At 32.7% G+C, this 18,871-nt stretch overlaps 1 pseudogene; it reads left to right on the plus strand.

The window, feature by feature from the left end:
* The first annotated feature begins 3,837 nt into the window (after window positions 1-3,837).
* On the plus strand, window positions 3,838-4,782 carry LOC148202249 (uncharacterized; annotated as a pseudogene).
* Window positions 4,783-18,871: the final 14,089 nt, after the last annotated feature.

Genomic DNA, 18,871 nt, shown 5'->3' on the forward strand with positions numbered 1-18,871 from the left:
TAAACGACTTGCAAGTCAAAGCGTCTAAGAGAGTTATGCTAAACGCGTAAGCTATACTATATCCAATGGTAATCAGTTGAACTCTCAAGAAGTGAAAAGGTGTCGAGAAAATGTATTTGACTAAACCCTCTAAAAGCTTTAAATAAAGATCCAAACTATGTAGAAAGCAAAATGTGTTAAACACTCTAGCTCTAAAAAGGCAATATCCCAAAAAACGTAGAAATCAAATACTAACTTTGAAATGGAAAAACATATGCATTAACATCACAAAATACATAAGATTTAGTTTATTACATCTAATCTCAACAAAATAGGGAAAGCCCTCTATGGTGGAGAACTTAGGGTTCTACAAAATTAGAGAGATAGGGAAGAAATTGAAACCAAAGAGAAGATGCACGACCTTTCTCAAGGTTCTTAGTAGTTGCTTCATGCTCCAATTGCACTTTTCCTTCACATTTCCATCTCTAATTTGTGACACATCTTCTTCCTCAAAGGGAAAAAATCATCATTGATGAAGCTTGAAGACCCAAGGAGGGGTGGGAGACCTTCCCAGCACCTCAAACAGCCTCCAAGGGCCTCTCCTAGTCGCTCAAGGTGAAGAATGAAGTGTAGAAGGAGAAGAATTCTCAAAATCTCACGAGAAACATGCTTAAATAACTCATTTTGACATGTCAGCGACGTCACCGCTCAACCTCCTTTTTGTGGCGCTCAACCCTGTGGCGCTCAACCCTGTGGCGCCATGCCCCCTTTTGGGGCACTCAACCCCATTGCACTCAATCATGTGGCACTGAACCCCCTTTTGGGGAGCTCAACTCCTTGGCACTTTGACAACATTACGAAATTTAAGCACAAGTGTGATCCCAAGGCGCTCAACATGGATATTTGCTTCAAATTGATCTTTTTTTGTCCCAAAACATGTTTCGTTGAATTGTTGCTTATTTTCCTCCATTAGAATTGCTTCTTATTAATTTATTTCACACACTCAAACAAAGAGATTAGAGGTAAAAACAAACATATACTAACTAAAACACAAGAAAACACATTAAACTTGGAGATAAAACAAAGTAAAAGCTATGAAGGAATTGATTTATTCACCAAAATATACACAAAAGCACATAAAATCAATTGTTATCAGAGCCCAACAACCTAGCTAATCTTCACGAAAACTTATCTTAGAAGCTTGGCCATTAGGAGGAAAGCTCGACCAGTTATACAAGATCTCAGATAAAACATATGAGCTCGACTAAATACATAATGAGCTTGACACCTTATTTAAAAGTACAAAATACAAAGAAAGTGACATAGAACTTATATAATTCTACATTATTGTTATATATTAGGAACAAGGAAACTAAATTAAGGTCTAGCCATGGACCTTTGTTGTAATCCGTTAAGGTGATTGTCATCAACTAACATGGGTTGTGGGTCTATGTTTCTATTGGAATAATGTTTATCTAAGGAGTATAATAATAGTTTAATAAATAATAACTTAATGGAATAATAACCAACACACCAAAGTGTCTAGATTTAGTTATAATATGTGTATATGACTTAATAGGCATAGGTTTGGGTTGCTCCATAATGAAGAGACTTAAAGGGTCTTATTAGACCATACAATTTAATATGTTTATTCGACCGGATAGAAACATTAAATTTTATAAATCGTGAGATAATTAATCTTTAATTTGATAGGTAAATATTTAATTATTAAATTTAAGGCTTAATTGCTTATTTGGTCCCTATATTTAGATATTTTTTAAAAAATGCCTTTATTTTGTCGTAATGTAGTATAAATTGTATTAATAAAATCTTTTTCGTTAAATTGATATAAACAGAATTAATTTTGTGTTAACGTGGTTATTAAATCTAATTTTTTTTCTCTAATTTTTTTTCTCTCTCCTCTACTCTTCTAGTTTTTTCTCTCTCTTATGCTTCTCTTCAATTTCCTCTATTTCTTTCTATTTCTTAATCTTCTTTTTCACTTCAATTCAGACCTGGATGTTCTTCAGAGGGAAGGGGTGTGGTTGCTTGAGTTACTCCATAGTCAAGTTATTAGATAATTTCTTTCTCCAGGGACTAAATCATGGTGTTCTGAGTCCTGGTGTTATGAGTCCTTACATTTAATGAATAGTATATTTAGCATAAATTTTTGCGATTTTGGTAAAGTTTTTATTGATTGATAGCATTGGTATTTATCTAGAATATTTAAGTTATTGAAAACGAATTTAAAATAACTAATTAAAATTAATATGTTTAAATCTTACTTACTTTAACAAACGGAATAAATAAAAAATAATTTATGATAATATAATTTGAAATTAAATCTTTTATTATTAATTTTTTAAAAAATAAAAATATTATAATATAAAAATATTTATCATCAATAATAATAATAATAATAATAATAAGTATAAGTATAAGTATAATAATGTTATATAATTTTAAACTTATCTTATATTTCTCATTGTTTTAAACATTATAATAATAACAATTTTTATTTTAAGTTGTATTACACAATTAATATCATCAAATCTTTTCCTAAATAATATATATTTTTTTAAAACAAAATCTTCAAATAAAACTAGTAAAACATTATTTTTTCAAGTAGATGAGAGTGAAATTCTCAACTGATTTCTTTATGCCCGATATCAGAAACCCCTTTAGAAATCGACTTCCAAAAACCAAATTCCTAAAGAAGTTTGTTTTTTTAATTGCATTTTAAAGGATGAAAAAAATTAAAAATTTAAACATTTAAAATTAAAATATGAGAAAATTAATTTAAAATAATTACATAAAAATGTTTAGCTTAAAAGTTAATTATTTTAATAGAAAAAAAGCTAAAAAATAAATTAGTGAATATCGCACCACCAAAAGCCATAACTTTTTTTTTCTCTCCCTTCTCTGAACATCGCCTCTTCAATAAATGTATGTTATCTGAAGATGAAAGACTTGTTTCCTTTTTGAAATCCAACCCAAAATAGGAAAAGTCACCATTTTTAAATTTGAAGTGAAAAAGAAGATTAAGAAAAAAAAAGAAACAGAAAGGAAATTGAAAAAAAAGGAGAAAAGAGAGAAAAAACTGGGCTTGTAGGAAGAACAGAAGAGAGATAATAAAAAAAATCAGATTTCATAGTCATATCACCACAAAATTAATTCTGTTTATGTTAATTTTACGAGAGAGACTTCGTTGATACAATTTATATCACATCAAGACAAAATAGAGATATTTTTAAAAGTAGATACTAAAAATAAGCAATTAACTCTAACTTGAATTAGTATACATTTAATATATATGTTAACGGGTGATATATGTTTAACTCTACTATGATTTGATTTCTATTTTACTTTTTGTTTTTTATTTTAATTATTTAAAAGTAATTAAAAATTCAAGGAACAGAAAAAAATTTAACTAAACATAATTTTAAACATGTCTATTAACAATCATCTTATTATAATATTTTTCAAATGCATTTCTGAATCATAAATTGAAATAAACTAAAGTCGAAATAATGTGTACTTTTTCCCCTTTCTTTTTCTTCCTTTTCCTTATATAAACATTTTTTGTATTGTACAATTACATTGATTCAAATAATACGAAAAAGGGTTTTACTGTTTTCTTTCTCTTTCTTGTTCACTTCTTTAGGTTCATTCTCTTCTTTTTCATTATGCTTTTGCCCACACATAGATACGACTTCATGTGCTTCCACAATGCACAGAAGGTTCTGTTGTTGTTCTTCTATGATGATATTAGAGCTATTCTTTGAAGAGCTCTATTGCGCCAAACCTAAATCTCCTTTTCTTTACTTTCTTTTGCTTTCTTTCTCAGTTTCTTGCATAATGATAGAAGATTATAACAAATCTTCTAGTTTTCTATATCTTCATTCTGGTGAAAGTCCAGTCGTCTCTCTTGTGTCTCCACTCCTTGAATCAAATAATTACCATGCTTAGAGCAAATCCATGTTTACTGCCTTAAGTGCCAAGAACAAGGTCCAGTTTGTTGATGAGACTGCTAATGAACCGCACAAGGAGGACGACACCCACAATGCTTGGAAGAGGTGCAACAATGTGGTGGTCTCATGGATTGTCCACTCTGTTTCACCTGACATACGGCACAACATTCTTTGGATGGACAACGCTCAAGCCATATGGGATGATCTCAAATCCATATTTTTTCAAGGAGATCTTCTACGCATCTCTGCATTGCAAAATGAAGCAACTTGCTTGCGTCAAGGAGATAGAACTGTCACAGAATTCTTCACCAAGCTTCGTATCATATGGGATGAACTTGAGAATTTTCGTCCTAAAACGGTTTGCTCGTGTGAAATACATGTTCTTGCACAATGACTATGATTATTGCCCAAAGAAAGCATGAGGATCGTGTTTTGCAGTTTCTTCGAGGGTTAAATGAGGAATATGGTAACATTCAATCCCATGTCCTTCTAATGGATCCCATGCCCTCTATTTCCAAATTTTTCTCATACGTTGTGCAACAAGAAAGACAAGTTATGAGTAACAACTTTCTTAATGCTTTAGAAACAAAAAGTGTGGCTGTTGTTAATCCTGTTTCTTGTTCATATTATGGTAAAAAAGGGCACACTGAATCTATTTGTTTCAAGAAAAATTGTTTCCCTACCAACAAGAATTATACCAATCGGAAGGCTTGCTCTCACTGTGGTAAAGTTGGCCACACCATTGAGGTTTGCTACAAAAAAATATGGGTTTCCTCCTGGTCACAAACTTCACAAAGGAAAAAGCTTCATGACCAGAAGAAACCAGAATTGAGATAACTCTAGAACTGATAATTGCAATGCCTGTTATGCTGTTAAACAAAAATGCCTCCCTTTTCCTCCCAGCACTTCTTATGCTTTACATCCTTTTGATGTTATACTTTTTGATATTTGAGGACCTTGCTATTGCTTCTTTACACTCTTTTAGATATTTTCTAACCATTATTGATGATCATACTCGATACACTTGGGTACATTTGATGAAAAATAAATCTGAAACCCATCAACATCTCATTCATTTCATTTCATATGTTAGAAACCAATTCAAAACTACCATAAAGGTCATTAGGTCTATGTTGAAAGGCTTTTAGGTTGCGCTAAAAGTCAAAAAACCCTAGTCCCCACTAATATAGTATAGGACAACCAGGGAATCAATCCTAAGACTCAGCTTTCTAAGTTTCAGAATGTAGAGTTAGTTCTTGTGCTATTTATTTACTAATTATCTAAACTATAAGACAGGGTGGGGACACTAAATGAAAACAATCAAACTAACAATAAAGAATTAAAGAATTTGTATTAAACCAAAGAAAATAAAACTCTAATATGAAACCTGAACTAGACTAAGAAACTAATGTAAAAGAAAGGACCTAAACTACTAAACATTGCTACTGCCTAATAACATAACCTAAAAACTATAAATGCAAAATCTAGATGATGCAACTAAACCTACAAATGAGCAACATGCATATGCTACATTACAATATGAATCTGAAATACATTGAACTATGCTAAACTCTCAAGAAATCAGAAATGAAATCAATCAGAATAAAGTAGTACCAAAAATTAAATCTAACCTAGTCCAACCATCATCAAAAAGCAAATGAGAACATAATTTAGAATTGAAACAAATCAAAATCAATACCTAAATTCTAACTAATCAAAAGCAAGATAGTAATCTCAAAAAAGAATTGAATTCACAGGTAAATGCACATTGATGTGGATAAAAGAGTGCTTAGAGTTCTTAAAAAGACATCTTGTTATGTGAATCCCACTCCAAGGTATTCTGGTTCATATTTCAGAACCTAATTTGACTCTTTCCACTCATTTTTCCAACCAATATTCATTTGTCTATTCATTAATCTAAAATTCACAAACAGACTTTAAATGTGCAAATGATTGAGGATAAAGTTTTATTACACTCAGAAAGACATTTTGACTAAAGTAAGCCCATCATAGGGTCTTATAGTTCATATTTCATAACTTACAATGGCAATTTCCACTCATTCTCAATCAATGCAAATCTATATCTGATATACACTAAAAAAGAAAAGAATAGAAACGTAAATCCAGATGAATCTTTATGCATTGGACTCATCTCTAACTCGAGAAGATCTCTAGATAAAGAATGCTCACTATGGAGTCATTTAATTCCAAAAGGAATCATAGAAATGCAGAGTGACAGAGTCCAAATCATTTTCAATGAAAAACAAGAAACACAAGAACAAAAAAAAATCAAAATAACAATCATATAACACTCGAAAAATAGAAACATCAATAAAGAACATATTATTAACGAGAAACACATAGTACAAAAAAAGGTACTGAACTAGGCGCAATCAAAGCGATCACGGGCTATCATCATCGTGAGTTTTTGGTTGGACGCCAGAAAAACGAAAACCTACTCTCTAGAAAGCGTAAAAAAAACCCTAACTCTAGAGAGTGTCAAACTGTAGCGTAAAAATTGTGTGTCTCAATTGTTTACAAAAAGCCCCTTTTTATAGGCTTCATCAGCAAAGAGGGAAAGGGGAATGGGAATAAACCTCTTGACGCTTCATGCTTCCAATCGGACGACTCTCCCTTTCTTCCTCGTGCTCCACAAATCTCAACCCTCCGATCAACTTGAGCTTCTCACCTATCAACATTCGTCATGTGCTCGAGCTTCTGATCAGTGGCACGAGCATTGGGAACTCTCTTCCTCTTGCTTCACTCTCTCGCACTTCAAGCCCTAGCTTTTGGTGCTCTTCCTCCAAATGAATTTCTAGGCAGAGAGACCCCTAAAAAAACTGCAGCTGAAACGCACCGTTTCACTAATTGAGAGTCAACCTTGCTGCCCAAGAATCTAGTGCACCAACGACCCAACTCCAAGCAGCAACAATTCATCAATGACCCAATTTCTTCTTGCAGTAGCAGTGGCCCAATCAACTTCAATTATGTTGCTCACAGATTCAACATTTCAATCAGCAGTAGCCCAATATGGTGCAATTAAATCAGCCCCTTTTTTTCCAGATGCAGCAGCCCAAAGCAGTCCAAGGTTTCGGCTGACTTTTCAAGCCCAACTCTGCACAGTTAACCAAAGCCCAAAAATATTAAATCAAAAAAATATGTATTAAAAAAAATATAACCTATAAAAAAGTATCTTTATTTTGTTTTCTAAAATATTTTTCTAAAAGAAAAGAAAAAAACCCATTTATTTAAAACCCTATTTTATTTAACTAAAAAGATAAAATTAACTCTATTTCTACCAAAATCCTAGTTTTACCTTAATTACTCTAATCTATTCTATTTCTGAAGAATTAAAGACTAAAGAAGCTTAAGAAAAGATTTTTAACCTAGAAAAATATATAAATTTGGAGAGCTATTAGTCTGACAATGGCAGTGAATTTAATATGCATGATTACTATAAGACTAAAAGCATAGTTCATCAAACATCCTGTAATGAAACACCCTAACAAAATGGTATAGCTGAAAGGAAACGTCAACATCTTCTAAATGTCACTAGAGATTTAATTTTCCATTCTAACATTTATGTTCAGTTCTGGACTTATGCTCTCAATTATGCTACTCTTCTTATTAATATCATGCCTACACTTTTTCTACAAAATAGTTCTCCTTATGACAGGTTGTACCAGAAAGATTTTGATATTAGTAGACTCAAAGTGTTTGGTTGCTTATGCTATGTGAGCACCCTTCAAGCTAATAGGAAGAAACTTGATCCCCGTGCCAAGCCTAGTCTCTTTCTTAGGATCCATCCTACTACCAAAGGTTACATAATTTATGATCTTGACAAACATGATATTAAAATATCTAGAAATGTTATTTTCTATGAAACTGATTTTCCTGACAAAAACTCTACCACTACTAATAATCTGCATGTTCCTTTACATTTGAGTAATAATCAAATATCTTATGATCATGATCAACTTTATGAAATTCTTTCTTGGGATCCATCCTACTACCAAAGGTTACATAATTTATGATCTTGACAAACATGATATTAAAATATCTAGAAATGTTATTTTCTATGAAACTGATTTTCTTGACAAAAACTCTACCACTACTAATAATCTGCATGTTCCTTTACATTTGAGTAATAATCAAATATCTTATGATCATGATCAACTTTATGAAATTCTTACTTCTAACAATTCCTCTGATTCTGAAAACAATGATGAAGGCAATATAGAGAATGACACTCAAGGCGGTCCACTAGAGTAAGAAAACCCCATGCATATTTAAAAGACTTTCAAATCTCTTCCTATAGCAACATTAACACTAAATATCCTATTGAACATGTTCTAACATTTGATAGAATATCTACTACATATAGAACTTTTATTTCTTCTCTAGACAATGTTGTTGATCCACAAGACTACAAAGAAGCAATATAATACCAACATTTGTAACATCCCAAAAATACAGTATAAAATCATATACGAGAATCATCACATATTAATAATACTACAGCCTAGTTCTACATAAAACGAGATACGATTATGGTCGAACGACCTTACAAAATAACAGGGGATTTAAAAACTAACGCTAACTACTACTAGACCGGACGTTTACCAAAATATACTAATATCGCACGGTCTTTACAAAAGATAAAGCCAACACCAGACTGAACGCTCTCAAGGTTCGACCTTCACTTCCGTTGCGTCTTCCAATACTTCTTCCAGCAACTCTTCTCCTTCTGCTCACATCCACACGGATGATCATTGCAACAGGACAACGACAGGACGTGGAACACAGACAAAAATGATAAACAGGGTAAGCTTATGTAATTTAATTTATTCAATCACAACATACAAGATTCATAACAAAACCAACAATGACCACACCATAATTCATACATCCATGCATGCAAATAACGACCACATGACTCTGACTGTCCGGACTGTATGAATCTTGTGTAGCTACGACGTTCGCGCACCCGGGTGATGTAGTAACTAAGATACCCTCAACAGCTGCCACCTGAGGTTGATCCGTTCCGTCCAAGTTAACCTTATGGACTAGGACCTCCTGCCATTCCCACACGTGACTTACTCCTCTCTACATGAGAATGAGTATGCCACCTGAGGTTGATCCGTTCCGTCCAAGTTAACCTTATGGACTAGGACCTCCTGCCATTCCCATACGTGACTTACTCCTCTCTACATGAGAATGAGTAATCATGGAATATCAGGATGAACGCCTGCTAAGCTTTGCCCACATTCATACTTTACCAATCAATAACCACTTTCTGAGATATTCCTCCCTGGAATACTCGTTCATAATCAAACTATTTCATACACATCACATTTCAAATTCTCTCATACTTTATCATCCACATATTCAAATGAAATAAGATCACACGTTCTTATCATAGCCCAAGTACGACTGGTATAACGCTTCTTAGAAACTAACAAGACTGAGCGCTACTAATCTACTTCAATAAACAGACTCCTAAGAGTTAAAACCGGACACCACGAAGCCTAGGCCGAGTACTAAGACTCTAGGTCGAACACCTTTTAAAGACCAACACTGATTTACACTAAATACTAATACTGATGAGAAACTATGAAGTAACGAACGCTATCTATTTTGAATGAAGACTCTAATTCTAAGCACAATAATAATATATTGCAGAAAACAAGACCTAGCGCTTGGTTTAAGATCGAGCCCTGTAGAAACCGAACACTATTGGATGAGCGCTGGTCCAAGACCAAGTGATTATCAGGAACGAGCGCTACTGAGACTGAACAATTGGTCCAAGATCGATCACTAATAAACTTACATAAAACGAATGAATATATATATATATATACACACACACACACACACACAATTGAGCCACCACTTATTCTGAATGAAAAAGAACGATAACGTCTACGACCGTAAGTAATATATATAACACATTTACTAAACTGTTTAGGAAGTCTAAAGAAGAACTACACTTAAGCCGAACACTCACTCATACATATCTATTATTCTATCACGATCATTATTAACGAAATTCCTTGTATAAGAGAACCTAATATAAACGGACGCTCGACCAGATTACCACCTTTACTCAAAATATTACAGTTGATGATCAATCCCTATCTCAACTCAATTCTCCACATGCATCATTCATCCATCCACACGTCCAAACAAGCAGTACACACATATCTCATATTCATCAAATAATCAAACAACGTATCATGCAAACATGCCAACGTTCAAACAAGCATTTAATCAAATTATATAAGCTTCCCTTACCTCTAAGCGTGATCGAACGCTCAACTATGCAGAATTAAAGCTCCCTACTACCAAAGACTTAACGTTCGACGACCACGTTTTAGGAATACTGAACCACACAGAAAACCAGAAACGCTCAGAATAATACTACCCACTCAGACGACCAGAAATAGAGGGTTGCATGCGAGTCTAAACGAACGTGCTTAAAGAGAAGGAAACTCCCTAGCTCAGAATTACAAACCGATCGGTTTAAACCGAAGCCCTTGACGCCGGGAGTGTTCTAACGGTGCCTGAGAGGTGATCATAAGAAGAAATGGTGAGGTTTTCTTAGAGAGAAGGAGGAGAATTTAGAGAGAAGGAAGGAAAAAGAGTTTCAGCAGTTTGGAGAAGAAGAAAGGCATGCAGAGAAGTGACACATTATTTGAAATTTGGCCTTAAATACTGTCGTCACCCAAAACGAACGGCCACTCTCCTGCAGCCACCTGTGTTCCACTAACTGAGACACTCACTCTCTTCTTGGCACATGGATCCCACTACTTGGGGTTTTGGGTGCGTTTTAATGGGGTCTGACAACATTGGCAATTTGCCATGTAGGAAGAAATCCTGCATTGAAACAAAATCATACGTGGACAATCACTACTCTTCCCTCAAATAAAAAGGCTGTAGGATGCAAATGGGTTTACAAGACCAAACGCAACGCCGATGGCACAATAGATTGATTCAAGGCTCGTCTCGTTGCAAAAGGGTACACTCAAATGAAGGGCATTGACTACTTTGACACTTTCTCCCCTGTGGTAAAACTCACTAGTGTGTGTCTTATCTTGTCTCTTGCCTCTGCACAAAACTGGAATCTAAAGCAATTAGATGTCAATAATGTCTTCTTACATGGAGACTTGCATGAAGAAGTCTACATGCAATTACCACCAGGAGTCATTGTAACAGTTCCTAACCAAGCTTGCCTCATCCACAAATCCCTTTACGGTTTGAAACAAGCTAGTCGTCAATGGTATGATAAATTATCTTCTTTTCTTCTCTCTAAAGATTTTACACAAACATCAGGTGATCATTCTCTTTTTACTAAACACAATGGTGATAACATTACTATCATGCTTGTCTACGTAGATGATACAATATTAACAGGAAATGACATCAATGACATTAATCACATTACCAATATGCTTAATGATCGTTTTAAAATTAAAAATCTTGGTAACTTGTCTTACTTTTTGGGTTTTGAGCTGGCACGAAGTAGTGAAGGTATATATATCTTCCAGCGCAAGTATGCTTTGGATCTTCTCAACGAAACAGGGATGCTTGATACTGCTCCTGTCAGCACACCAATGAACTTCTCTACCAAAGTTTCCTCTCAAGGTGAACCTGTTAATGATCCTGCTGCTTTCAGAAGATTAATAGGGAGACTTATATACCTCACCAATACTCGTCCCGATATCACATATGTGGTCCACCGTTTGAGCCAACACATTGCTTCCCCAACTAAGCTGCATCATCAAGCTAGTTTCAGAATCCTACACTACATCAAACGAACACCAGGTTAGGGTATTTTTTTAAAAGCTACTAACACTCTCACTTTGAAAGCTTATAGTGATTCAGATTGGGTTGGCTACCCTGACTCACGCAAATCCACCACAGGATACATTGTTTACCTGGGCGATTCTCCAATATCATGGAAATCCAAGAAGCAAACAACTGTCTCTGTGTAGCTCTTCCGAGGCTGAATATCGTGCTCTTGCTCAAACTGCCTGTGAAGTTGAATGGCTCACCAATCTTCTAACTGATCTTCGCCTTCCTTTCTCTCAACCTGCCACCATCTTCTGCGATAACCTCTCTAAAATAAAATTGCTACTAATCAGGTCTTCCACGAAAGAACCAAACATATCGAGATAGATTGTCACCTTATTCGCAAAAATGTCCAGCAAGGCACTATTAAGCTTCTCCCCATCCATACCACTTTACAACTTGTTGATATCTTAATGAAGGCCTTTTCTCCTTCCATCTTCCATACCATCAATTCCAAGCTTGGCACTCTGAACATCTACGCCAAGCTTGAGGGGGACTGTTAGAAAATTATCATTAAAAGCACCGCCACCGCTTCTCATTAATGGCTCTGTTCCACACCACAGTTTCTTTTTTGTTTACTTTTTCCCCTTTCTGTTTTACTTTATGTTTCTTCCTTTTCCTTATATAAACCTTCTTTGTATTGTACAATTATATTGATTCAAATAATACGAAAGAGGGTTCTACTGTTTTCTTTCTCTGCTTTCTTCTTATTCACTTCTCTAGGTTCATTCTCTTCTCTTTCATTATGCATTTGCCCACACACAAATACGACTTCATGGACTTCCACAATGCACAAAAGCTCTCACTACTGTTCTTCTATGATCGATCGACGAGTTCTCCTAGATTGTCAGTGTTGTTGTACAAACTCCTCCCAGAGAATCACTTTGAACATCTATAACACTATCATGTTTGACCTTGATATTATCAAGAACCTCTAACACCTCATCAAGATTATGCGCTATAAGTGATGCAATTAGGCACATAATCGATTCTTAGCAACATGAGAAGATAATAGAATCTTCTCCAAAATTTTCTAAATACATGTAGAAAAGATGTGAGAATCGATTATAAGTGATGAGAATCGATTCTCATGCACCTTTCAACTCTCAATGATTGAATCTATGGTTTTAAGGGCACATTTTGATCATCACGTGGGTTCAAACAATTGCAATCTTAATTAACCCATCAACACACTAATAGTTTTACTATGTGTGAGGAATATCTGGACCTTCATTCATGCATTAGTCACATTATGTAGGGCTGGGTAAAAATAACTTAACTATACTAAACTATAGTTAACTGTACTATTTTATACTAAAAAAACTAATCTATTTTAACTAAAAACTAATTATACCGTTATCTAGTTTAGTTTAGAAAAACTGAACTTATTATATTTCTAGTGCAGTTAACTGAAAACTAGATTTTTACTTCTGTGTTTAGTGAGTTCCTATCACTTTTACTTTCATTTTGTTCTAAAAGTGTAAGTTAGATGGATAATTCCATGGAAAACCCAACCTAGTTACGTGTAGTATTAATCTTATCTCATTTTTAAATACTTATTTTTTTATTTATTTTTAAATACTTATTTTTTATTTATTTAAATTCATGTTCACGCAAATCAATCCAATGTCGCTTTTTGGAGATACTGCATCATTTCATTCTCAACTAATCTAACTCAACTTAAAATAAATAAATTCTGGCTAAAAAATTTTGATTCAGTATAAAAATTAATATTTTTAAATATTTAACATTTTCAATGTTTTTAAATATGATCCTTAGTTATTTTTATTTTAACATTAAAATAAAAAGTATCAATTAATATAATTAAAATAAAAGTTAAATTAAGATAATTTAATTATGTTTTGATATATAATTTAATTAATCAATGTATTTTTGTCAATTAATACAGGTAAGATAACTGTAAACTTTGTTTTATACTTTATTTTAAAGTTTTTATATTATTATTTTAAATAAACATTACCTTTTAATAAATTGTATATATTTCTTATTTTGTATCTAAACAAAAATCAACGAAACATAAATATGGACTGGAACACTGTCATCTTCTCAATTTTCTTTAATTTTACGGTTCAAGAGTTTATCATTATATATTTTATTTACCACTATAGTTAATAATAGGCTTAACTTTTAAATACAAAATCCAGTTCAGTTAATAGTTAATTGATATAAGTTCAGTTTTTCAAAACTGAACTCTTAAATAGTACTTTTAAATATTATAGTAACTACTTTAATTCTTTTAGTTTATTAAAAATATAATTAAGTATAATTTAGTTAACTATGCCCAGTCCTAACATCATGTATGCACAAAACAAACAATGTAAAAATAACGTACAAATTTACGTTTATTAAATCCTCTCGAATTAGCCAAAACATATACACTTTTTTCATATTTTTCAATCGCGATATACAGTACCAAACAAACATAAAGGTGCATTTGTTGTAAGGAATGTCTAATGTCCCAATTTTCAATTTTTGAGCTTAACAATTTATAATTTTATAATATTTTACAATTATTATTTATGCTATGAGTAGTCATTTAGGGTCGAAAATTGAATCCCCTTATGCATATAAAAGCTTGAAGCAAAGTTTCAGAAAGTGTCTTTGTCTTTGGCCTACTTGGTTTTGGATACGCATGGCGTACGATGTTGTCGAGTCATTGTATGAAAAGTTTTGGCAGTGCCGTGTGCTGAAAAAAAAAAGATAAATTGGAAAGAAAAGGAAATGAAAAGTTATAAGGTGTCAAAATTATGATAGCCTGGACTGTAACATTGCCTACGAAATGTAACTATCACATGAAATTTTATAGACGCTTTGGATTATTTTAAAATAAAATCACTACCAAATCTTTCATAATTTATCATTTTTTATTTTCTTATAAAAATTTATAAGAACTTTTTTTTGTTAGATTACATAAATAATTTATCAGCCAAATTTTACTTGTTTCAATACATGGTTCATAAATTAAGAAGGTTTAGTTTAATCATATTAAATAAAGTAATAAATTAGGATCAACAAAATTAAAACACCAATATAATCGTAATTACTAAAATGTTTGACTTCATAAATTAAAAATGAAGATGATGTTAAAACACTAATTAATAACATAAAATTGTCCATAAGGTAAACTTTCTAATATACTATAAAAAACAAGGTTAACATGTTTAATAACTCGTTCATAAATAAAATAATATTGCTTAAAACAAGTAATAGATCTAAACAATTACGAAATAAAAATTAGGATGGTTTTGAACTTATTTTCAAATGTTCATGCAAAAATAAAAGTCAATTAAAATTACTATAGGAAATTATTTCAAGATATTTATTACGATACTAAGTGTGGATTTATTATCAAGTTGTCATCTTTCCATGTTAACTTAAGTGATATAAATGACTGAATGTAACATAATAGTATTTAGTACATTAAATTTAATCAGCAAGAATAACATAGTTTTACAAGGATCCTTTCGGCCTTATAAGAATATTTTGACACGTATCATAGTCTCAAAATATTTTACTAAGAATTACATGATTACAATACACATTACCATAACATGATAAATAACAAAAGACTTACCCCTAAAGAAATACAAGAAAATTATACAGGCTAAACAAATTTATGGCTAGAACTTCAAAAGGAATTAGAAACATTAAAACAAACAAACATGAAGTATAGCACATAAAACTCACTAATTAGTTTCTAATTTTACTTAGAAACTAGTTTAAACACTAATTATTTAATGACTAAAATCTTGATAAAATTTAGAATTTAATTTACAAACTAATTATAATTTTTTATTTATAATAAAAACTTATTTACATATTAATAATTTTTAGTTTATAAATTGGTATGTAAATTAATCATTATAGTAATTAACTATTTTTTATCTCTAAAATTGGTTGGTATTTAATTATTTTCTTGTAGTGATAAATTTAGGTATATTATTAATAAAAGTATATTTGCTTCATTTTATTATTATGCATAAAGAATTAATTATCTAATAATTATATATATATGTGTGTGTATGTTTCAATTACATTTTATTAAAATTACTATTAAGCGTAAATTAATAATAGTGTTAAAAGTTGTATTGCTTGGCGGCAAAAGGAATTTAATTTTACAAATGTTTTAATTTGTTGGTGGAATATTAAATTTGATAATACTTTAATAGAATTATTGCGTATGCAAATTAATATATTTTTATATGTTTTGACACAATCATTGATATGAAATAGATTCATAAAAAATGAAAAGTAATAGAATAAAATAAGTTAATTGGTAAGAATTTGAGGGTTTTTTCTAAGTGTTTCAAAGATAAATTTTGATAATGTTATTGTCCTATGAAATAAAATAATTTTAATTTCTTTTTGTGAAAAAAAAAATGATTAGCAAAATTAATCTCACATTAGATCTTAGAACTTCTAGACTCAATTTTTTAATTGGTAAAAGAAAATGTTAATGATAGCAAATTATGGTCCCTATTTTTTATTTGTATATTTATTTTTTACCCAGACATTTATTCTAATTTAAAGATGATGTTGTATCACAACTTAATTACTTTAATAAATATATCAAATATAATGTATGTGTTAGAAAAATATTTCTTGCATTCAAAAGACACTTAAATAATTTGTTTTAATAAGGTTGATGAATTAATTCTCTTCAGCCCCTTAAACGTCCGTTGGGAGGGGGTCCAGATGCCTATAATATTATAGACGTCCGTTCCCCAGGACGGACGTCTAAGAGACTGAACAAATGAACACTTCAACTCGCCTGTCAGCTCATTGAACGTCCGTTCGGGAGGGAGACGAACGTCTATAATATTATAGACGTCCGGCCCCCCATATCGGACGTGTAGGGTGCTGACAGGGTGGTTGAAGAATTAATTGTCTTCAGCCCCTTAAACGTCCGTCCTGGGGGACGAACGTCTATAATATTATAGACCTCTAGGCCCCCTCCCAACGGACGTTTAAGGGGTTGAAGACAATTAATTCTTCAACCACCCTGTCAGTACCCTAAACTTTCGATATGGGGGCCGGACGCCTATAATATTATAGACGTTCGTCTCCCTCCCGAACGGACGTTCAATGGGCTGACAGGAGAGTTGAAGCGTTCATTTGTTCAGCCTCTTAGACGCCCGGGCCCCTCGCACGGACGTCTATACCGTCCCCCTCCACAACGGACGTCTAGAGTTTCACTTATTTACAAATATGTCACCGATCAATTATTTACGTTGGGACTTTTGTGGATGGATGTTTACGGGGGACGTTAAAAGCCAATTCTGCACTAGTGATTAAAAAAACGTAAAATACTTAAATGGTTAAGAAAATGATGGAAACTTTTGTGAGAGAATATCTAAATTCGATTTCTGCATAATTATCTTTAAAAAATAAAAAATTGAATATTTTCATATTAATAATTACACCATATCTTATCCAAATGGCGAAAAGTGGTTGATATTTGCTTCAAGATTCTATCGAAAACCATATATTTGACATGATATTGAAATAGCTGTGTCTAATAAGATGATACTGTATTTTTAGAAAAAAAAAAGTGGAAAACAAAATGAAGTTAATGCATGAATCACAAATATCTTGAAATAGATAGGTGCCAAACATATCTTCAATTTATTGTTTGAAAAATGTCTTAATTTCCACATATTGTCCTTTGAATATCATGGTTGTGGGGCACGTGCACTTATCTACACATCACTAAAATGAATTCAAATTATCATGTTTATTTCACAAAAATATTTTTTATAAAATAGAATTTATTTATGCATATATTTCTTTCTCATCCATTAAATTAAAGAAGGTATATTTTCTTTTTTTTTTCTTTGAACTTTTTCCTATCTTCGCATTCATAATCAAATTCAACCAGACAAAACATAAAAAGAAAAACATTTCTGTTTATTTTGAAAGAAAATAAAATCAATTTCCTCTATAATCTTTTGTTATTTGAACTTTTGCTATTTGAAAGAAAAATGGAGAGAAAGACTTAAATGTTTCAAATAATTTATGTACCAGTTGTGAGCTTAACCAGTATAAAAAAAATTGGAAGGGAGTACTCAAATGTTTCAAATACTTTATAAATACTTTCTACAGTTGTGCTTCTTCTTCCACTCATCTCCGCTATATATATATATATATATATATATATATATATATATATATATATATATATATATATATATATATATATATATATATATATATATATATAAACTCTACCAGATTGAGAGAAATTTTTTTATCTAAAGTGTTAACATCAGTTGGTAGGAAGGACCGAGGCGTATAAGCCTCTACTACCTCAGGCCCAGGAAGGACCGAGGCATATAAGCCTCTTATTTCCCCAAATTGAACGAAAACCTAGCCCCCTCGCTCTCGCCTCCTTCCCCTCACTCTCGCCTCCCTCGCTATTGCCTCCCTCCCCTCGCTCTCGCCTCCCTCGCTCTCGCCTCCCTCGCTCTCGCCTCCCTCCCCTCGGTCTCGCCTCCCTCGTTGTCGCCTCCCCTCGCTCTCTCGCTGGCTTGCTCTCTCGCTCTGTCGCTCTCTCGCTCTGTCGCTCTCTCGGTCTCGCTCTCTCGCTCCGTCGCTCTCTCGGTCTCACTCTGAAGACTACTGCTCCAAAATCTCCTGCGAGTGTGTCGTCTTTGGAGGGAAGAGCAAGCGGTGGTGGTGCGTCAATGGTGGCGACGGTGATAGTGGTGGTGGTGGTGGTCAGATTAGGGTTTTTTTGATGTTGATGGTGGTGGTGCGAATTAGGGTTTGATGACACTGGAGAGCTTTTGACCGTAGCTGCTTTGGGTTTTGCATTTGGTTTCAGTAGAGTTTTGCATCAGTAGAGTTTTGCATTTTGTTGAATTGAATTTGAGAATGATCTTTTGAATCTGAGATTTTGTTTTGATTTGTTGAATTGAATCTGAGAATGATCTTTTGAATCTGAGATTTTGTTTTGATTTTGTTTTGATTTGAATCTAATGTGCTCAGATCTGCAAAAGGGGTAAGGGTTGTGGAGAAAAATGAAGAGTTGGTCTAATGTATATATCAGT

Source organism: Vigna umbellata, chromosome 3 (genome assembly GCF_029865625.1).
Source record: "Vigna umbellata cultivar VRB3 chromosome 3, Vumbellata_1.0, whole genome shotgun sequence".
In the NCBI taxonomy this organism is placed as follows: domain Eukaryota; kingdom Viridiplantae; phylum Streptophyta; class Magnoliopsida; order Fabales; family Fabaceae; genus Vigna; species Vigna umbellata.